Consider the following 22,795-nt stretch of genomic DNA (forward strand, 5'->3'; position numbering starts at 1 on the left):
ATAAACCACTTTCCCAATATCTGTGAAATATGGCTGGTAGATAACAATGTTACTGAGATGATGCTTTTAAATCATGAGAAAAGCCAGGCAGTAAATTGATGGCTTCCATAAAGCCAATGGAAAAATTAATACTGTGGGGGAGAGGGGCTGAAAACTGCATTTACTCCAGCAAGATAAGAACAAAGCAACAGTACAAATGAAAATTCAATAACTTTTAATTGTGTTGAAGACTGGGACCCCTCTGATACAAAAACTTGCATGGAACAAGAAAAAAGTACATCCTAGGGAATAGCTGTGTGCTCCAAGTAAAAGGATTAACTGACCTTTCTCTGCTGTAGTCGAGATAATTTAACTTTAAATGTACTTCTTAGTGAGAACTAGTCATGTCCTTAAAAATGAACGATTCACACTTTTTTTTCTCCCCACTGAGTTCTGAACTGACATTTTCATGCCATAAACTCCATTTTCTGGTGGTTCTGCATTTGTAGTTATTCTTGTATGGACTGCCTCAGCACTAGGGACTCGTTTTGTGGTTCTTTCTGGTCAGCTTCGTGGTGATGGCTGGGCAGGAAAGGCTGCTGCCCGAAAAATAGGAAATATTTAACTGCCCAGACCCATTCTCTGCATCTGTGTTCAATGTATTGACATGGTACCACCTAAAAGTGGGGTTTGGGATTTTTTGATCCTTGGACTTTGCTTGCCCTGTGGGCTTGGGCTCTGTGCTTTGTCACCTTCTCTGAAACTTTGGAGGGACAGCAAATATTTATATATTCCACTGCCAGCTGGGATTAATGAGAGCAAAAGAACATGTCTTAAGTGCGCTACATTTTTTACATTTAGATGCCAGAGAATCTTAGCTGGAGCAAACTCTGATAGTGAACAGTTGGTAAGGCAAATTGTCCTGAAAGATTAAAGGCCATAGCTTACCTTGAGGGGCACTATAAATGTCTACCCACCTCCATGGGGCACGTGCTGCTAAAGGCCACTCACCGTGGGCAGGGGAAGGACACAACGAGGAGAAAGGGGATGGAAGGAGAGAGGAGTAATTCTACCCAAGTGTGAAAAATGCATATTTTATGATTGGCTTTTCGCAAATGTTACAATGAATATTATATGTGTAATGTTAGAAAGTTATGCTGTATTAATTCTCTTAAGTAGTGTGTTAAATATAGTTTTAGGTTCCAACATAATGATAAAATAGAGGCTATGTATGTGGGGAAGTTTTTTTTAGGAATGAGATACTCGCTTTGAGGAACACCTAAATCTTCCAAAGGAGAGGAATTGATGGCTTCTTATCAGAAGAAGCTAATTTCTTCAGGCCTTGCTGAGACTCGAAGACACCAGGGGATTAAAGGAAACAGTTGACATACAACAGACAGAGTTTCTTGATTAGAATAGAATGTATGCATAACCATGAAGGTGTATGAATATGCAACAAGTGTATTGGTTTAAGGGTGATTCCTTTGTTCACAAGGGATGCTTTTCCTGACTTAGTGTCTGAGAGCATCTGGCCATCCATAATTCTTTGCTTTTTATTGTCTTGTAATTCTCCTAACTCTAAACTTTATTACTCTAATTGTATTACTATTTTTATAACCATTTTATTATTACTAAACTTTAAAAATTTTAAAAACCAAGTGATTGGCGTTTTTCACACCAAGTGATCTGCTTTCACCCACGTCTCTGAACGTGTGTGCCAGGCTGAGTCCCAGCTGAGCAGGGCAAGCAGGAGCTGGCAGAGGGCTCGGCTGGCAGGAGGGCTGTGGGTGCAGCACCCAAAGTCCTGATGTGCTGGAGTGCAGAGCAAGGGCTGTGCCAAAGCCACCCCGAGCTGGGTGTGACAAGGGGCAGCACAGGGCACCCCTGGCTCTGAGCTGGGCCCATCCAGCCCCAGTGAGAGCAGAGCTGGCGGGCAAGGCAGAGCCCAGCCAGCCCTGGCAGCAGAATTGGGCTGCTCACACGTCTAACGGCGAAGGAGAAGCTGGAAAAGGCTTTTCTGGGGATTTACTTGGATCGTTTGTTGTTTTTAAAAGGCTGCACAGCAGGGTCAAATTGCTGCCTGTGAGGAAGGGAATTGTGCTATCTTTGCTCTCTTGAACAAAAAAGCACAGCTTCTGGGCAGTTCTGTGTATCTTGTAGGGCAGAGATAACCGAGTTACTGCCTCTGGAGCCCCTGTGCCAAGGCTGCTGTCAGGCCAAGAGTGAATTCCCTGCAAGGAGAGTTGTACTGAGGGAAGGAAGCTGCTCTGGTCTGACCCAAACTTGTTACCTGTTGACAAAACTGCTAAATGTCCATGAGTGAAGCTGCAAATCTGAAAACTGGGCTGTCCCCAGATAAGCTGCAGCTGCCACTGGGGTAAGTGACACACAGCTTTGTTTCAGGCTGAGCAGTGGAAGGGAAAAGGTTTGGGAAGTGCTGCACTCTCTGAGATCTGTGGAGTGTGGCTGAGGGCAGTCCCTGCCTCCCCTTGGGCAGGGTGTCCCTGAACCACCACAGCTCTGCCTCAATCCTTGCCTCATTTTTACTTTTATTTTACATCTGTATGTGTCTAATGAGGCACCTAAGAGAAAGCATGTTCATGGTCTTGGCCATACCCTTCTTTTTCTTGTGCAGTGAATGCCCCTCACAGCCTGGGCTTGGCGTGGAGGAAACCTGGTGAGACCCAAGGATCACCTGGGATATTTGGAGGGAGCTGGAGAGGGAGTGGTAATTTCAGGTGAGGGCAGTAGGGTGGGTGTCTCACACCCTGGGGTGTTTTTGCTCAGCACAAGAAAGGGAAATGATGCTCCTACTGATATTTCTGTCAAGTAAGTCGCACAAGACAGGGAAACACAGAGTCGGGACTCATGATCCCCTTCCTGTCTCACTAACAGCAGCTTGGGATGGATTTCCAGCTGGGTTAATTACCTCTAATTGCCTGCAGCCTCCTAGCCAGCCTCACCTCTCCCCAGGAGCAGTTGTGGTGTGATGCCCAAGGAGCTGCTCCTGCTGCCTGTGGCCAGACACCCCCTGCACACATCTTCTCCCTGCCCAGCACTGAATTGCTTTTGGCATCCTTGTAAATTCAGTTACTTAGGGGAAAACAAATGTTTTGGTTCCCACAGTTTGGTAAAAAACTTTTGCATATAAAAATAGTGTGCTTTCTACATGGGTTTGTTGTCACAGATTTCCTTCAGCTGCCTGGTGCAGTTCATCTCCACTGCAGCATTATGTAGTTTCTGGGAGCTCTAATGGGGAAAAATGACCTTTGAAAAGAGAGTTCAAATATTCCTATAAGGACAGAACAAAGTTTTCCTTTTCTTCCTACCCCAAAGCTAGGCTTTGTTTTGTGTGCTTGAACCAAAAAAAAAAAAAAAAAAAAAAAAAAAAAAAAAAAAAATACAAACCTCTGATTAAGAGGTTTAGGTTCATTTGGTATCTGTTTATGCAAAATCCAGGGCTTAGTTGTGATGAGATAAAAGTAAATCTGGCTTTATTGTTTCTCTTCCACATTTAAATGATCACAGAAAGAGCAGCCATAGCCCAACTGCTCAAACACACTATTCTCATGTTTGGTTGTTGCTTGTATTAGTGTTAAGTCAGACTTTAAAAGGAATTTTCTGCAAATTTGTTTGTATGAAGTTGGGCACGGAGCAATTCAAAGCTTGGCATGGCAACAGTGAAGGGGAAGCAATTCAGAAATCCAGGGAAATGAGGCTGGCAGCATTTCAGTGTTATTTACCTTCCTCTATAATCTCATTTGTGAATACTGGGACCAGTCAAAAATCTGTGTGCTCCTCTCCATTCTCCTCCTTCATTAACCTGTGATACTAATTAACCAACAAATCTCTGGGTTTCACCTGATCCTCTAATGTCCATCACAACTAATTGTGCTAATTAAATAGGAGACAGCATGCTTCAGATGGGAGTGCAATTCCTGAGATGGAATGGACACGTCTGTGAGCTGTGAGAGCGCTTGGAGTAATAATATTTAGCACTAACAAATTAAATTTTGGAACTCTATAGAAATTCATGCTTCAAGGCTTAAAGTTAATCTCTGTCAGGGTAAAACTACCGTTGGCATAGATTATCCTGTGTTTACCAATTAAGGAATTTCCTGTAGCCTCCTCAGAAGGCTGTTGCTGGCTGGCTTTGAAGGCAGGATTGCATCTAGCAGAGCATTTGTTTTACTTGGGTGGCAGCTCTTACAGCAGGTGCACTCACCCAGGAGAATAAAGCAAAAATGGGCACGATTCTATGAATATAAGAGATATCAGATGGGGTTTAGTCATTGTGCTGGGGTTTGGGAGGCTGACTGCTAACTTTGTTTTAGGCTTCCTATGTGTTTTGGTGCAGCACAGGCAATTTTTCTGTGTCTTTGTTAATCTGCTTTCAAATACGAAAATACAATCCCTCTACTGATGCCTTTTCAGTTGAAACACACACCCTTCACTGAGGAGGGGTCAGTTCTTCCTGTGGGCTGGAACATTCAGCACCTGGCATAGTGGAATACTGAATTTGAGGATTTTCATTTTTAGTTGTGATGCTGCTGCCATTCTTGATGATAAGGATGACAGCTGTAGCTTTGCTTTTCCTGAAGTTTATTGGTTTCAGCATTTATTTTTATGTTTCATTTTCTTACAGTAAAAACTACTTTTCACATATAACAGCCTGTTAGTTTGATTTTTCAATTGTGAGGATAGATAGTAAAGAGAACCAGGAGTTAGCAGAAGGTGAAGCAATTTGACAGGATCTCTAGAATCTGAATGAAGAAATGAGGGTTAATTTATGATAAAATACTTCTTTTACAGCACATATTCTGTCTTATTCACACAGATTTAGTGAAAGAGATAGCACAGCACAAGCCACATCTGAAATCTCAGAAGCTGGGGAGATGCTGTCATATAACTTGTAGTTGTTTTTTCATGTCTGGCAATAAAATAAGTTATAAATTAAAAAGATGAGTTAGAGAGGGAAAGGAACTCCATTTGGATAAGCAACATTTCCATTTTGTCATGTGCCTATGAAAGCCAGAGATATAACATATGAAAAAGCACATAAGAAATAGGAAAAAAGTGCTATCCTGGGAAATGAGAGCTTGAGAATCTGGAAGGCAGTCACTGCTTCAGAGAGGGAAGGTTTGTTTCTGCAGTTACTATGAAATCTCATGAATGAAAATGTCGTTCTGCTGTATTTGTGCTATTGTACAGTGCAATTTACTGGCAGGTAACCAGCTCTTTGAAAGAAAAGATGATGGTCCTCGTACTGTGATGCTGTAAACACACAACCCAGATAAAAAATTGCCAGAGAGAAAGAGCTAGAAAATAGTGTGGTCTCAAATTAATTATCCCCTGCCTTTCCCTCTCCTGGCCTGACCAGTTTGCTCTCCCTCTCTCCACCCCTGGGCATTACTTATCACCCATCCAGCCTCTGAGAGCTGCAAAATCATCATTCAGTACCTGTGATATAGCAATTCATTTGCAGTTGCCACTGTCCCAGTCGTTCATTCCTGGCTGCTGCTCACACCAAAGAGCTCAGAAATCTGCCCCCAGGACCAGAGCAGGCAGGGAGGGTGTGTGTGTGTGTGTGATGCTGAGGTGCTGGGCTCTGTGCAGCCCTCCTGTTCACACACCACACTGGCTCCTGCATGTTGCACTCATGTGCAACCTCTAAATGCATTTAATTGATCTTTATGGCTCCATGTTTGTCTTCCACCTGGCTCAACACGAGGCTTTAATTGGCTACCGTGTCCCACACATTAATAATAAATATGGCAATTAGCTAAAATTGTACTTGTTATTTGGGTACCTGCTCTGTGTTATGTATCATGCATGAAGGCATGCCAGAGCTGCTGCACAGCCTCACGAGCTGAGCACATTCTGGCCTCATGCTGTGCCTGCAGCAGTTAATGATGCCAAGGCTTCATCCCAAAAAATAGACACTTTGGATATTAGGTGACACCTACAGAACAGGTTTGTGTGACACCATTTGCAACTGTGAAATCCTTTAACATAAATCACTTGCCCATATCTCGCCTGTTTTCCGGCTGGGGGGAAGGTGTGAAGTTGCTTTGTAGGCTGGGAATGAAAGTCCAGTGCCCCTGCTCTCAGATGTTTCCCAGGGAGGTCTGAAGGCACTCTTGATGATGAGCTGCTTTGAAAAATGTAGCCCTTAATTTTGGCAGCTCTTTGAAGATAAAATGTTTTTATTGTTGTTGTTTCCAGCTTCCAACAGATACCAAATTTGTGATATTGTATTTCTGTCTCCCACCAGTCAGAATAAGGTAAGGCTACAACCACCTTGCAATAAACAGAAGAAAGGCAAGTGGCTTTGTCAGGCCTCTGAAGAAATAGTTGTGTTGATTTTGTATCAACTTTGAGATGGGAATTGGGCTGGTTTTTGTTCATCTTTAGCTGACAAACAAGATTAAAATCCTATTTGTGCTCAGTCTCTGGCTATTGTTGACACTGTCCTGTAAAATCCCTTCTGCTGGGTTATCAAACTCCATCACAAAAATAGTCAGGGTTTATTCCCCCATCACTGAGAGGTGCTTTTCATATTCTAATCCTTTTTAGGGTAAGGTGATTTGACACCTAATATTTCAAGACAGAATCTATTATGAAAGTAAAATTAAGCAACAGCATTTATTCTCTGATTTCCTTTATAAACTCCAACATATCTTGGCACACTTCACTTTTGTATCTCTGGCTTATGCATAAGAGATGAAAGTTATCAGTGTAAAAATACTAAAATCATTAAAGATGCTGTCACAGGTATGATATTTATTCATGCTCATCTGGGGGACTTCTAAGGCTGATGATGTGGTTCAATAGAAATTACAGAGTGGGAGTTTTTTTTAGCATTAACAGTTGTTAAGTGTGTCAAAGCTGGTGAAGTCAGAGGAGCTTTACAAAGACAAATGCGCAAGAAGCATGACAGCTGGTGAAATTCATTGATGAATTCTAGTAAGATGGATTGGAGAGAATCACCTCAACTTCTTATGTGTTGGCAGATTTTAAATTAATTATACTTTAACTGCTTTGGAAACAGACCTGAGAACAAATTTGTGGAGCCCAAAGTAAGTGGTGGTTCAATAAATGAAAGATGTATAGAAAAGTAATCATCATTTTAGCTGTGTACAGAACGAAAAAGAAATCAAACACTGAAAATATTATTACAGTGCCATTAACATAAATCAATTGCATGCTTTATCCTCAGAATCTTTTTTCATTTCTGGTCATCCTATCTCATAAAGTCTTAAATGGTTATAAAAAGAGTGCAGAGATTGACAGTAAAAATTATTAGAGACGTGTAAAGATTTTTTTTTAAGAGGGGAAGCAGCAGCCTGGAACTGCTTAGCAAACAGCTTTAGCTGCACTAGGAGATTTGAGCAGCTCAGCAGGACCAAGGCAGGCTGTAGGTGCTGAACGTGGTCCCCCTGTGCCCTTGCTCACCTCCACCCTAACCCTCAGGCCCCTGAACTCTAGAAACCACTGGGATTTTAGCTCAGGGTTGTGGAGCTGAGTGGCAGCTCCTGCTCCAGATGTGGGTCACGCTCTGCACTGGGGACAGGACAAAAACTACAGCCCAGCCTGGGCTCTTCCTGAGACTGGGGGTTGTGGAAAGAGCCAAAAGGGGCCCAAATGCTATTTTAAAGCTCTCTAAAACACAGACTGAAGATCTCACCCTCAAAAGCTGGCTCTATCCCATGTACCTCTTGGTGGAAATGGGATTTTAAGCCTTTCCTCTCAGGTCCTTGCCCAGGTCCCTTGGTTTGGAAATGTCCAGCACAGTGCACCAGCTGGCTCTGGGGGTTTTCACTCCCCGTCCCCTCCAGCACAAACTGCTAAAATGAATCTGCTGGAACTTCTGCATTATGCTAAAATATTTGCCACAGGATGCACACCAATTGCTTAACAGGTTTTTAGACAACCCCTAGAAATTTCTGCAGGTAAAGAGAGCATCTATCCATTTTATTGGGCAAGCTAAGTATTTTCAAGGATATGGTATCTCATGCTTTAAGCTGCAAGTCAAGCATGCAGCTACAGCAGACTCAGGCAATGCTTCCCCTCTTGGCAGGTTGCTCTGCAGTTTTGTGCCATTCCTGGGAGGAATGTTGGGATTCCCAGACATGATGCAAGTGGGAGCTCCCCTGGGCACACTTCTCATGGCATTTCAGCAAAGGGGAAGGAGACCTGTCTCCCCTGACATTGCATTTGGGGTGGGCTCAGCCCCCCACTCCCACAGGTGCTTCTGGCACCTTTCTACCTTTCTCCTGATAAAATGGAAGAGAAAAACAGTGTTTCTGAGGTGTAAATAATGTTTAACAACTGGGCCTTGGAGTTGTAAAGGAACTCCTGCACTTATGCTACAATCATTTTGGTGGTTGATTTAGAGCCAAGTCCTGCTGGCCTGACTGAAGCAATTAGCCTGATTACTGCCAGAGGGATGCTCATGCAATTAAGGTGAGCAGTGTTTGCTCTTTATTCTGGAAACCAGTTGTCTGTATAAAAGTAGTTGACACAGTGCTGAGGCAGGAGGGTGATGGGCTCTGAGACAAGCCTCCAAGCCCTGACAGAACCTGGTGTCTCTCTCAGAAGAAGGATGGACAGATGGACACTGTCTGACACTGCTCTGAGGGGAAAACTAAAACCTGACAGTGAGAGACGTGTCCTGGTGTGTTTGCTCTGTGGGACTGCAACTGTTGTTGTTTCCCCAGCTTCTCAAAAGGATGGAACTGGCTAATTAGATCTACAATTGCCATCTATCAAAAAGAGCATCTGAAATTTTCAGTGATATCTTTTCCCCCCTCTCTCCCTGCTATTTCTAAGGCACCTATCAATGTGGTGCAGAAATACCATCTGGATACCTGGCTAGTGACCAGCAGGCTGTGGTATGTGAGAGTTTTAAATAGAGACAAGAGAATGGAGAGTGGAAGGGCAGACAAACAGCATGTTTTCATGGATCCTTTCAGTTCATAAATAAACTGAGAAGCACAGAAGGGCAGAAAAATGCCTTTTCTTCAAATTTTCGTGATGAAAGAAATAGGGTATGTCAAATCTTCTAGGAACCTCCCTAGAAATATTTAAACTGTTTGGGAATTTGTTCCTGCAGAGGAGCAGGGCTGCTGCATTGACTCTGTGGATGAACACTCACCAGAGAGCAGGAGCACCTCTGCAGAGGAAACTTCTTCCTGCCCTGCCAGGAGAACCTCTGCACTGGCTCTGGATGCCAGCACTTAGCTGCATTCACAGCTCAGATGTTTTACTAAGGGCAGGCACAGCTCTGGGGTCAGGAGCTCTGACTTACCCCTCCCCCTGAATTCAAGGAAATTTAGAGGTTTTATTTGATTCCACAGAAATCAAATACACTTTGCAATGTGGGAATTTGCCTTTTTGATGGATCTGAAGGGTTTGTGAATAGCCTAGTCCAAGGTTTTAGTGTGAAGCCACTTGTGTCATCTTAGTGATGATGAATTCACTCGTATCAATGGAGTTTACTCTTTGTGTTAGCACTGTCCCCCAGGTGGGTGCCTGTGTGTGCACAAAATAATGGCTCAGTCTGGCAGAATATCTTTGCTAAGAAAACCTCACTTGTCAATTACTGGGGATTTTCCCTGAACTCTGGTGGTTCTGGAGCAGAGTTTGGGCTTCTGGTGTTATGACAGAATTTTGCAGGTTCAGTGATAGCTTTTGACAGCTCAGGTCCCAGCAGGGAAAGACTCCTCACTTGAAATCAATCAACTTTATCACACAGGAAAAAAGAAAATTAAAACCCACCTGAAACTCAAACCTGCTTTAACAGAGGCTCCTCTCTGACTGAGCTGTTATTGCAGATAACTCTACACAATGAGCATATTTATGTGGGGAAATATCAAAAGGTAGGTGCACCTAACAAAGGCCTCCTGATCATGCTTAATGCACCAGAAAAATAGTTTTAAAATACAGAGTTTTTTTTTTTTTAATTTTTAGCAAAAAAGTACATCCACATATGCATCTCTGAAGAGTTTTTTAATTAATTGCTTTCAGTCATTTCCTTTCATAAAATTAGAACAATGATGGAATAGACTGGCTGTGGAGTTTGGCCGAGGAAAGATTATACTAATCCATTTGAAATATGCCTAAAACAGAAAGCAAGGAGAGATAAAAGCAATTTTTTCCCAAAGCTTGTTTACCTGTGACAAAATCCTTCCAAATCAGCTGCACACAAAATACTGGATCATCTTAATTAAACTGGACCTAAAGAAATCTTGCTTTGGACTTCTTGGGATATTTCATATCCAGAGAGTTTGTCCCGTGATGCTTTTAGCAAGATGGGGGAATATGTATTTCATGCATTTAGTAATTAGGAGAGCAGCAAAGCTTTTAAAGAGCAGAATGAAGCCCAGATCAACTTGCTATATGGAAACAAACAAGAAGGGGGAATTTGTCAGAAATTTTTCTATATGCCCTGAGGCATCACTGAGAGTGATTTTCAAGAGTCAGAGGACCTTTCATTTGCATATTCTCCAGTTAATAAAAGGCTATGGTTACAAATGAACTTCCTTTGTTCCCTCCATGGGTTATTGCTCCCTAAGCCTTGAACTATATATTCTTTGTTGAAGGAATTAAAAGATGTTCTAGTTAATGTGATGCTTTCCGTTCAGACTTTCTTTCCAAAACTCTTATTTTCCAGAGCAGTAAACTTTGCCAATACACAACAGCCCTCCCTACACTATCTCCACAAAGCCTGGTTTTCACAGCTGAATCAATTCTTTCCCTATCACCATAAGGCCAGCTCTGGAATTCCACATACAAGCTTAAAAATGGCTCATCAGTAACCAGATGGGCCCTGAGGATCAAAGAGCACTGAGTGCAGACACACTGCTGTCCTCCTTTGCCCTTCAGCCAGCCAGTCCTGGGCTCTGCAACACATTGCTTGGTCAGCCTGTGGCTGTCTGAAGCCTGTTCTGCAGCAGCCTCACCAGCATTAAGGCAGAGCAATTTGGGGTGTTCAGCTGGGCCAGGGCTGTGGCTGCTCCTTGCTCCCTGTGCTCACTCCTGGCCGTGCTCTTCTCCTGCTCCTCCTGCACCAGCTCTGGGGCTCGTTCACTCCCAAGTGCAATCCCTCTCGAGTCAAGACCAAAGCACAATTTTCAGGAGGTTCCATGAGCTTGGAGGGCCAGGGGAGCCTGGAAAGTGGCTGGATGGGAGTGGGAAGGCAACAAGAGAGAAGGGGCAATGCCAGCCCTGGGGCTGATGGGTTCCCCAAGCTGTCCCCCCAAAAAAGCCAATACACTTCTGACTGAGGTTGGGGAGTCAGTGTATTTGGCAGCTGCGCTGAGGAGACCTGGACACAGGTCTCCTGGAGGATTTAATATTCCTTTATTCCCTCTGACTTTGATTTAACCATGGGCTGTGATGCTTTAAGTACCAGATATTAATTAGAAGTGGTAGTAGGTCCCAGAGGGACCATACTCCAGATCTTCTCACCATTCCTAGTTTGACTTATTTCAGGATACTACTCTGAAACATTATTTATGCACCCAGGAGCCTGACATTTATAATGCCCAACTAAATTTGCAAATAACTAATGGCTGTCAGTGAGGAGTACCACTCTGCTGAGGTGGAAAATAGCTTACCCATGAATAAAACCTAGCCAAGTATATGGGATGTTTTCTGCAGCACTTCTTTAGGGTAGGCAATTATCTTGTCCCTCCTTTGGACATACACCTAAACAGGCACAAAGGGACAATGCTACATGGAGGGGTCCCGCCAGGATGGCCACCTTAGAGAGATGAATCACTTTGGGCTGAAGCAGAAACTTCACTCTGAGCTCAGATCCTGTGGAAGGGAAGTGGGGAAGTGGGACAAATGCTCTTTTGGTTCTTCTGGTCTTCAAAACCCTTCTGGCAGTGGTTGATTCAGGACAATGCAGTGGCACAGAGTGGGAGGAACACTGAATTCAGGCAAAATTGCTGGGTACCTGTGAATGGCTGGGGCATCCCATTTGGCACGAGCAGAGATTATTTATGGGTAGTAGGATAGCTTTGTATTAAGAAAGAAAAAGTATCTGAAGACATAATAGGAGTTTTAACAGTATCTAGGGGGAATTTCAAGTTGGGATTTAACTCCAAACTACATTTAGTCAATTTTTTGTCCTAGCAGAGATTCTCTGCATTTGCTCAAATTTTAGTTCCTCTAATTCTTCTATTCTCTTACTCTCCCCAGGCAGTATCAGTCTGGTGTTGTGTGTGCCCTCACAGAATATGAATACACGTGTGTTGCCTGTAGTGACTCTACTGTGTGACTCACAGCACTTCCAATTTAGGCCCACTTCTATTTTTAGAATAAAAAAGGATATCTAGGATCATTGGACTTTAAAATCATTGAAAAGGTAAAAAGGGGCCATCTGATGGGGGTGTAACTGCTGGTTGTCTCTATGAAGCCTTAGCAACCCTATTGATTTAGCTCACACCAGACTTTCTATATAAAGTGCGTGGACAATAGAACTCAGTGGGAGACATGAGGTTTCCTCCTATATGACATAAGTACAGTGCAAAAATATCTCAAAAGGGAAATATATTCATGTTTTATAACCTTCTCCCCTTGATTTGTTTCTGAGTAAAAAAGCTTGGTGTTTTGACAGCTGAAATTTTTTTGTGTCTGTGAGGAAATAGTTTGACAGAAATTCTCCACCCAACTGGTTCTGACTGTTTTTAAACCATATATCAGGTGTTAGTTTTCTTCTCATCTGCAATTTTCACAACTCTTCCATATCTCCATGGCATGTTAACAGTCCCTCTACATGACAAAAAGTAAATGTCACCCCCTTGCTTGGTAGCAATTTTGGTGAGCACAGGGAAGGATTGGGAGCAACATCTCCAGGGCTCGCCATGGGCTGAGTCTGGTAAGACCATAGACCTTGAGGTTAATGACCCAAATTCACTAGATTCGCTGTTAAAAATGGTATTTGTGTATTAGGTGTTCCTGCTATTCCCATTCCTACCTCCTCTATACCTGCTCTACGTGCCACTGATCCCTCTTTCTGCCAGTCACCCTTATTTTTCCCCTCTTGTGTTTTCTCCTGCACTCACTGCCTCACTGTTGATGCTCAATTGCTGTCCTCCCTGTTGGCTGTCTTCGTGTCACAGAATGTGCAAGACAGGCACAACAGGAGAGGTTATAATGTGGAAAATTTAGAAATTTCCATTATGGTGTTTTTTCCTTCTAAATTGGCTGCACAAACAGTTTCCACTGGCACTGTGGACTTACTCTGGAGAGATGGGGAGACCACAGGGACATGGCAAGGGAGAGAACAGCCCATGCAGTGCACGATGGATGATGCCAGTCATTTTAACAGAGCTGAAGGAATTCAGACACTTTTCATGAATATTCATATGAAATTGAAAGCTGTTTAACCTGGCTCTCACATCTGTCTGGTGGGAGCACTTCAGTGCTTATGTGTTGCTCATACGACTACTTGCAAGACGTGAATTTTAAACCTGACTACTCAGAGAGTGATGGAAATCCAGTATGAAACAGTATACACTTGGTTGTGAAATTTGCAATTTGTTTTCTGCCAGTTAGGTGCACACATCAACTAATCAAGGAACACCACAGGACTGAACCAAGCAACACAGTATGAATTTGCAAACATTTGCCATTCCCAAAAGATCTGTAAGCCAAGAAGCTGTTTGCTGAAGAAAGCCCTAAATAATATCAAATAAATAAATTAGAAAATTGCATGACCTCCAAAGACAATTCATAACAGAAAGGGCAAGTGAGATTCATGGCAAAAAGTACTCATTGAGCTTGTGAAGAAAGCAGGGAAACTGTTCCTCAGCACAGTGAATCAATCTGATGTAGTTTGCTTCACTATCTGCTGCCCATTGATGGAATGATGGGAGATTTGGAGTCACTTCTGACAGGCTCTCACATGAATGGGTATTTGGTCCTGGCAGAAGTTTTTCTAAGTGGCCAATTTGTCTGGGGTAGTTTTGAGAGCAGATTTAGTTTTGTATCACAGGATTTACCTTGTGTCATATCTTACAGTTGAAGATGCCTGCAACATTGACCTCCTTCTGCTAGACAGTTTGGCTTTGCATTTTGCCCTATCTGGAGCCTGAGTCCAGCCTCATTCCCCGAGCACCACTTGTCTGTATTTCCATTGCATCACTACCACATTAGCCTTGTTGCACTGCACTTTCCCCAGAGATGCTGAGGGATTTACCCAAGTCTCCAGAGAAGTCTGGGCACAGGCTGAACACAGTCTCCCACCTCCTCATGGTTTTACCCTTTCAGACCCTTCTCTCAGAGGCACTGCAGTAAAAACAAGAGTAAAATTGTCTAAGCTTCTGGACAAAAGTGAGATGGAGAGGAAAAACCATAAACTTGATTTCTGCATGCATTGCTCACTTCTGGCACAGATTTAGTATCTGTGTGTAATAACTCTTTGATCCATATTGCAAACTGCTGCAACAATTTCTTTGGAAGAAAGTTTTCACTGTTATCTTTATGTACTCAGTAGAGTACATAACACAGGTTGAAATGATTTCCCCCTAAATTTGCAATGCAAAGTAATGCAGTTAACTGAAAAGTTCTTGCTTGGATCAAATGAGGAATATTTATGTTTCTTAAAAGGAATTCTTACCATTCCTGATCCAATATTGCTTCTTTTTGGTACAACCAGTATTCACTTAGACTGAAAGCACTTTTGTTGTTAAATTGTCATTGGTGTTTTGTCTTAAAAAGAATTATATCACGATCTATTTACAATGCAATATAATACACTGAAGTTCTTCTTAAAGAGAACATTGGTTAGGATGAGTAAATTCAAATTACTTGATAAGTCCCTGCTTAGGAATTCTTTTTCTGATGAAGATTTAATGAAAACAATCAGTCTAACAGAATTCTTGAAGCTGCAAGTTTTTGGCAACTGTATTGTAAAATATCCTTAGTGACATCCACATTAAAGTAAATTTAGAATGGTATCATAACCTTAATTTGAAAATTTAGCACAGCAAGTGCCTCCATACCTCTTGCTGCAAGATATGACTCTCAGCTTCTTTACGTGCATTTTTAATGGGTCCTGTGAGAAGCATTTCCACAAGCAGAACATTTTATTGTTACTAAATACCACTCACTCTGAAGTCCCTCTGTTGTTTGGGAATGAAACTTTAATGAACAAGTTGAAACAATTCATCAACCCAGGGAGCATCACACTCAGATCAAACACACCAAATGATAGGGGCTCTGCATATGCATGGAAATATGATTTTCATTCATTATGTTCCTGCTGCTCATCCTGGTGAGGGTCACACACACTCAAATACAGGAACTCACAGCCCAGCCCTGCCCAGGACCCCGTGCAGACCCCACTGCCCTGTTTGGCCACGAAGACCTGACTCTGATTTTTGGACATTTTCTTTCTTAGTGATGCTTAACAGGCACATCATAAAAAAAGTACATGAGGCTTCTAACTTTGCCTATCACCTCTTGGACTTCTGGCTGGGAAGAAACAAGCTTTTTCCAGGGGAAGCCTTCCTGTTATCCTGCTGAGTGTTCATTCTGCCCCTCAGCCCTTGCTCACAGCCCTTTCAGCATCCAACTAAACGCCGTACATCCTTCCCCACACCGGTGTCTCAGGGGGCTGGCAGTGACACGGGAGGAAATCGTGCCTTTTTCCGTCTGAAACTACATTTCTCGTCCAGCAAAACAGTGCCAACAGTGCAGAGAAAGCTCTGATTATGCAAAATGGATGGACACATCACGCCTTCTTTTGCAATAGGTTATAACCTAAAGAGTCCCTCACGCGGAAAATTCCTCCCACCACCTTCCCCCGCGAATGTTTTCCCCCTTTCAAATGACAACAGTGGCACTCCAGACACATTTTACACATTAATAGCATGTCTCCCTCATCTCACAGGCTCCATATCTTTCCTCTTCCCCTTTCATTTTAGGGCGGCTTCCCCCTGTCCCTTCTCCCATCTCAGAACCAGCCCGGCTGGCTGGGTAGCGAAGGAGTAAAGTGTTTTCTTGCATGACCTCTACGTATTTTACTCCGCGGGAAGAACAGCGTGGAATGCACACTCAGCGGGCAGCGAGGTTTGAGCCAGCTTGTCCTCGAGGCATTCCTGCCATAAAACACAGGACTATCCACAGACAGCATTTCCACCCCCGGCTGTCCCCCCGGCGCTGCCGCCGCGCCTGGCGGCGCTCGGGAAGCCGGGGAGCGAAACACCAGCAGCGGGCACCGAGCAGCAACAGCTCCCTTTGTTCCCCATGCAAATCCTACCTCCGACTGCCGTCACATCTTCCTCCGAGGCGAAGCCTAATTGCTAACAAACAGAGATCCAGCGGAATCCTCCGAACTGCCACCGGTTGTTAAGTGCTGTCATCGTTCCCTCCCGGTGCTTAAACCTTTTTGGACCATTAATGTCACAACCCCTGCTAACTCATCGCTCAGTACTCGCTGCTCAAAATGTCTGAAATAGTTTGGAGGGATAACAGGAATGACAGGCACACTAGACTGCCATGCTTGAAATTAGTTTTCTCCAGCTGACTTAAGGCTGTTTCGTAGTGCTTTTAGGCGCGCACTCCGTAGGGTTTATTAACCTAGGCTAGACATGCCATTCCTGCTTTTATTCAGGGCTGTAATAGGATGGCTGCTAGAAATGCAGCGATAGGTCTAACTCCATTCATCCCTCCGTAGTTCTTAAACCTCCCTGGGAGAGGAAACAGCTTCAGTCATCCTTAAACTTACTGAGGCTACTGTTTCTGCGGAGCAGGCTTTCACACATTGTTTTGAAACTAGAGAGAAAATCCCTCCCGGGAATGGAAGGTGCCGTAGCTCTCCCGGCTGATGCGAGCAGCGAGAGGAGCCGGCAGCATCCGCCCCCGCCGCAAGCTGAGGCTGGCGCAGGACTCGGTGGAAGTGATGATTGGAAGCTGAAAGTTCTTAAAACTCTGTGAGGCAGCTGGGGCACAAAGAGAACGAGGGGAACGCAGGGACCGTGCTGTGCTTTGTGCACACAGAGTCACAGACGGACACTGCGCTTCTCAAAACAAAATACTCTTTGCAGATGGTGGGGACTCGCAATCTAAATTTCTAAGTAAGCAGCACCTGGGATGATGGTGGGCAGAAGAAATGAGACCAAAGCACAGCATTCAAAGAGAGGTGCTGAGAGATGGCACAGGACACTGCTGTTTTCAGTAAAGTTGTGCTAATCACCAAATATCACTCAGAGGTATTTGTGCCTTACAGAGATCTTGAAGCCTCTTTCTTCTTGGTGGTCAGTTAATGACCAGCCCAGGTCAAGGTGGAGAAAGGCTTGTAAGCGTCTGCTACCACAGGTGCTGCTGATCTCAGTATGGTCCCTAGTGGACAAAAGTTAGAGCCACCAGCACAGATGTGTGTCTGCCAGCAGCAGTGGCACACATGGGCTGAAGGACAGGAGAGGCACCCTGGAGCCAAGGCAGCCTGGGACAGAGCGAGTGAGGAGTTAGTTCTTTCATTGCTTGTTCCACACCTGCCTGTTTTTTTAGTACCACCTGGTTCACAGCCCTTTGCTCTAAATGAAAGTATCATTTGGGAGACATCTCAGAACTGAATGGTGTTGGGAGAGATTAAGGAGGAAAGCAGATTACACAGAAACCCCAGCTATGGCTGCCTCAGACCCTGGGTAGGAAAGGGTTAGGATAGCACTGATGGCAGATTTGCTTTACCAAACAGCAAGTCAGTGCATGGGCCACTGGTCTCTCCTCCTTCTTCATTGTCCCTCACTGAAGCTATGAGTGACAGCAAGCATGTTGCTGGTGCAAGCCAGCCATAGATGGGGACAGCTGGAGGGACCACAAGCAAGATATTTGCTTCTGAATCCATGCTGCTCCTAACAGAGCTACCTGTGCTCTCTGTGCTTCCCCATGCCTGCACTTGCTGTCGCTCTTGGACATCCTCCCTTCCCCTCTTTACACAGTCAGTGGATTGGAGGGAAGGGCTCGAGGCTCCAGTTTTGTTTTTCAGTTTACAGTCAGGTGTTATTAGCACACCAAGCTTCTGCCAGAACTGGTGGCAGCAAAGGGGACTTTGAATTTTGTAGGCAGGAATCTCAAGGTGGGCAGGTACTTACAGCCTGATAGCAGGGCTGACTGAACAATACCTGCTTTCTGAATAATTTAAAGAATATTTTTTTTGTGTGTGCCACCTATCTTGCATTTTTCATGTGCCCTTCATTCACCTTAAGGCAGAAAAACAAATGGGAAAAAAAGCAAAAGTTCTCAAAGTTCTCATTGTCGCAAGAAATATATTTGTTTCAGTAAGGGTCTCACTGTGCCATTGATTTGTAAATGGGATGACACAGCAGTTCAAGAGACATAAGATTCTGGTTGGAGATACCCAGGTCTAGGAGTCTTGACTTTGCTGATGACCTTCTGAGAGATTTCAGTGCTGAATGGACACAAGAATGTTCAATGCCAGGTCAAAGCAGGTGGAAGTTGCCACTCATGTTCACAGTTCCCCAGCTGTGTATGCTGAATATGAGAAGATTCCTAAAAGCTCCCTCATCTCCCCCTCCTTCATGGACCTCTCTGCCAGGGTGATCCCAAAGGCCTCAGTCCTTCTCTGTAAGTTGAAGTCACTCAGACTTGGGGCTCAGCAGGTGACAGCTGCCTGTGAGAGTCGTGTGGCTGAATGCAGAGGAGAGGTTTTTACCTTGGGTGGTATTTGAAGGGGGGAATAAACTGTTCAAGATGTGCAGCGTAGGCAGGGCATGACCAGAAAGATTTCTGGGGCTGATTAGTTGACATGGTTCAATCTGAGGGAGAGATTCCATGATCCTCTCCACTTTCCTCAGGCTTTTTCTAATCACTGAGCAGCAGCAGCAGCTGCCATCAGTGATGGGACTGGTGTACTCCCTATCCTTGCTGTGGCTCTCCTGCTGTTGTGCTTTCCTGACACACCAGTCTGCTCCTTGCTGGAAAGAAGAAACAGGGAGCAGTGGAGTGGTGGTCTGATCAGGTATGCCAATTTTCTGTCTTCCTGCACTGTATGAATGTTGTGAAGTAGGGAAGCAGAGGGCTCACATGTGCTTTCACTCTGCCTTCCATCAGGAAAATCCTGTTCTGTAGGAGAGGAAATTGCTGCTCAGCTGTACAGCAGTGGACCCTGTTTGAGAAAACCTTTTGCTTGCAAAGGAGTGCAACAATTTAGAATGCCTCTGTCAGTTTCTGACCAGCACTTAGGGAATGGCCAAGGAGGATGAAGGACATGAGAAATTCAGGAGGTTTGCAGTTTGCATATTGAAATATGTCAAATAATATAACAAACAGAGCGACTAATGCATAATTTCATTGTGAGTCATCCTCATTATAACAGGAATTTTATAGAAATGTAACTAGAAAGTGTACCCATCAGTTACAAATGCACATTTCTACTTGAAAAAGAAAGGACATGATACATTTAAAGCTTCAGGTTGTACATACAATAACCTTTTCTCCTCCTGTGGTCACAAATTCCCTAGGAACAGTATGAGTATATTTCGAAGTTGCATACCTATCAGACAGCATTCCTTCTACCCACTTGCTGAGTCTTTTTGAAACAGCAGCAGGCAGTCTCACTAATCCATAGATACTTGGTGTGAATTGTGTGTTAAAGGAATTGCAGGAATGATCTGCTGATGACTCTTCCATGCTGGGCGTCTCTGTAGAGTGTCAGTGTTCAGTGCAGCATTAGCCTGGCAGGGCTGCAAGTGTGGTGTGCATGACAGGTAACAGGTTGTGTTCAGGATGTAAAATCACTGTGTCAGTGAAAATTAGTCTAGCAGGAAAAAGGATCCTCCAGAAACAGCCAAATTCTGTCATGCACATCTAGATACTCTTGGGTGTTGTGCAGCCTGAACTCAGACCTGAGTTTTGCAGAGGGCAGCTATTCTCCAAAAAGGATGAGTCCAGCATGGGGGAAGACAAATTCCTAACAATTATCTTGGCAACAAGCATTAATCTCACTTCTGTCATTTAAATAAAAAGAAATCAAGAAACCTTGTTGAAGTGACTCCCCAGATTTACAGCTCTGCCTGCTTTCCCTTCTTTTTCCTGGGGCAGAGCAGGTAGCACCTGTGTGAATGCAACCCCGTGTTTGAGCAGTCTTGCAGTCTCGTGCTGAGAACCACAGGACACCCAAGTGTTCATTTAACCGAGTTACATCACAGGGACTGGCTAATTGCTTCCACATGCTGCTTGATTGTCCCCCTTTATATCCAGCTCTGCCTTTTTCTTGCACAGCTCTTTTTGAGCTGATTGCCTAAGAGAAAATAACTACATCTGGAGTGTTGTTAAATGACCCAGAAGCTGCTGTTTTGCAGACTGACAGTGTTTGATGCAAATAGATGGCTTCTTGCTGTGAAAATCTCCTTGCTTGACAATCCATCGGGTACTTTCAACGATAGTTGTCTGAATTAAAACACAGGCTCTTCTTTGTATATTCACACTATCATTCTTGCAGAACTGCTGGTATTAAATCCTTCCTGTGTAGTTTCAGTGCAGGCCTCTCTACTTCCCATTTGTGCACCAGCTGCTGGTGCACATCCCTTCCTCTCTTTGCCTTCAGCTTTTGCCATCTGCCACCATTAAGTTGCCCAGGTGTCAGAAATCTTCTTGCTCTACTCTGGCAAACATTACTCTGCCTCCTTCTTCACTAATTCAACCTTCATTTACATGGAGGCTGATAGATCAGGATCAAACATCTGCTGCATTTCATACTTCACGGGGGCAGGTGGGGAACAGAGCACGTATAGTTGCAGGCAAGAATAAAGGCTGGTTAACCCTTCCTTCCCTAATTTTCCACTCCATCTTTGAAAGCTTACAGTTCTCCAGCACTTCCAGATGTGCCAATTACTTAACACTTGCCAGTTGGGATGTTACCTGGAGCAAATATGTCCTAAAGCAGAGATAATTTTCAGAAACATCAAAGCTTTCACATACTGCAATAGTGTCTAGTCCTGAGGTATTGAGGAGCAGCAGAGCTGGAACATATCTAAGACAGTAATCAGCAAAGCACCAGAATAAACCTTTTTTCCTCTTTAGACTACTTCTGCTCGTGCAAACGGGGGCCACACCACTGACTTTATTATGCTTTCCACAGAGTTACAGGTCAGGCATCCTTTGTGGTTGCCTGCAGGGTTGAAATCCAGGCTCACTGATCATCTTTCACAACAATGGGTGGCGCAAACTATTGAAGCCTTTTGGTAGAGATGATGAAATTAAATGATTTCCCGGGTGCCCAATCCTCTTCAGCAAATCACTGAAGATTGACTGTAAATTTAAAAAGCAACAAACCAGAATCCAACAAAACAGTCTCCTTACACAGTGCTGCTTGCTGGGCCCAGGGAATACTTCCTTGCTTAAAGGCTGGTAAAATATGTATCTGAGGATGCACACCCAGCTGCTGGGGCCAGTCTCCAGAGTGATTGTTGAGTAATTCCAACAGGATTTCACACTTCAGCAATTTTACTCTCCTCAGCCTGGTTCTCAGTAGCAGTGCTTTCTCAGCCTGATATTGTGTGAGACTCTTGGGCAGAGATGGTTCCCTGCCCCGAGCAGTTCTGCTGAGCAGCAATTGCTGCCTGCTGCTTTCCCATTTGTTAAGCAATGGATTAGTGCTCAGACATTTACAGGCCACATTGGCCTAAGCCCTGTGTGCAATTCAGTGGATTTACTCCTCTCCTGGAATGCCATGATCAGAGGTTGTTTCTCTCTTGTTCAATAATTTCCTGAAGCACTGCTCCAATCGACACTGCTGTGATTTCCCTGCTTTGTGGCAGAAAAAGCATTGTGCCATTCACCTTTCACAGAAACACCAAATTGGCCACTTAGATGCTCACTGATTTTACACACAGTGCCTGGCTGTTTCTCCAACTCTTGATTGCTTTTTCTGTCCACACTTTCCTATTCCTATGTTAATATTACTTCTTCAGCAATTTTAGCAAAATATTGCTAGATAATTCATTTGCTTTTCATGCCACCCCCCTGCAAATCATCTGCTGTGCACAACTCTCTTCAGGATTCAAGTATCTCCTTTAATCTGTTCTTCCTTTTATTCTCCACTCAGCTGCTGCTGCCTTGCTTTGGTGGAATAGTCACTTGTCTGATGAAGTTCATGCTTCTATTCCTGTGCTCTCCCTTTTGAAAGGTCCTTTGCATCAGTGAGACGCCTGTTTGGGTTTCTTTGATGATTTGGTGCTGTATACTGAGCTCTGAACTCCAGGAGTGAAAGATCAAGTGGGAAAGATCCAGTTGTGGAGAGAGTGTGCAAAGAGGGAGGGAAGGGGGTTTTGCCATGCCCCAGTGAGGGAGTTTTCAGTGAAGCAATAACAGAGGCAGACAGGTAAAAGGCCAGGCCAAGAGCAGGACTGGAGAGGTGGTTTTTTAGTGCCGTGACTCAGTTTCCCCACTTTTAAACTAAGAATTATCCTCTGCCTTTACAAATTCCTTTGTGAGCTTTGCCTGAGAACTGAAACAGGATGACTGAAACTCAGTGTTGCTAAGTTTCTATTGTTGCTGTCTTGCTGAGGAACTTTAAATTCAGAAGAGCAAGGGCCTAAACCTGCCTGAGAAGCCCCCACGTTGCACAGGGTGTTCGGTGCTGTGCTCACACACAGCCACTGATGAAGGCACAACGTCTGATGTCCTTTGGCTCTTCTGTCTGAGAACACCACAGACTCTCACGGGAGAGGCTGTGGGGGTGCAGGCTTGTTTGTAGGGTGAAGGAGGGGTTTGGTGGCAGCTTCACAGCAGCCAGGGGACAGGAAGGACATTGCCTGGGCTGGGTTCAAAGCCCAGC

The 22,795-nt window shown here is 44.1% G+C and overlaps 1 protein-coding gene across 2 annotated transcripts in view; it reads right to left on the reverse strand.

The window, feature by feature from the left end:
• KCNMB2 (potassium calcium-activated channel subfamily M regulatory beta subunit 2) overlaps nucleotides 1–16,871 on the reverse strand; it is a 93,856-nt gene extending 76,985 nt beyond the window's left edge. For both annotated transcript variants that reach the window (XM_021544327.2, XM_077785728.1), the window contains exon 1: nucleotides 16,256–16,871. The gene's annotated coding sequence lies outside the window, so the exon portion shown is untranslated. The remainder of the gene's footprint in view (nucleotides 1–16,255) is intronic.
• Nucleotides 16,872–22,795: the final 5,924 nt, after the last annotated feature.

This window comes from Lonchura striata, chromosome 10 (genome assembly GCF_046129695.1).
Source record: "Lonchura striata isolate bLonStr1 chromosome 10, bLonStr1.mat, whole genome shotgun sequence".
NCBI classification, from domain to species: Eukaryota; Metazoa; Chordata; class Aves; order Passeriformes; family Estrildidae; genus Lonchura; species Lonchura striata.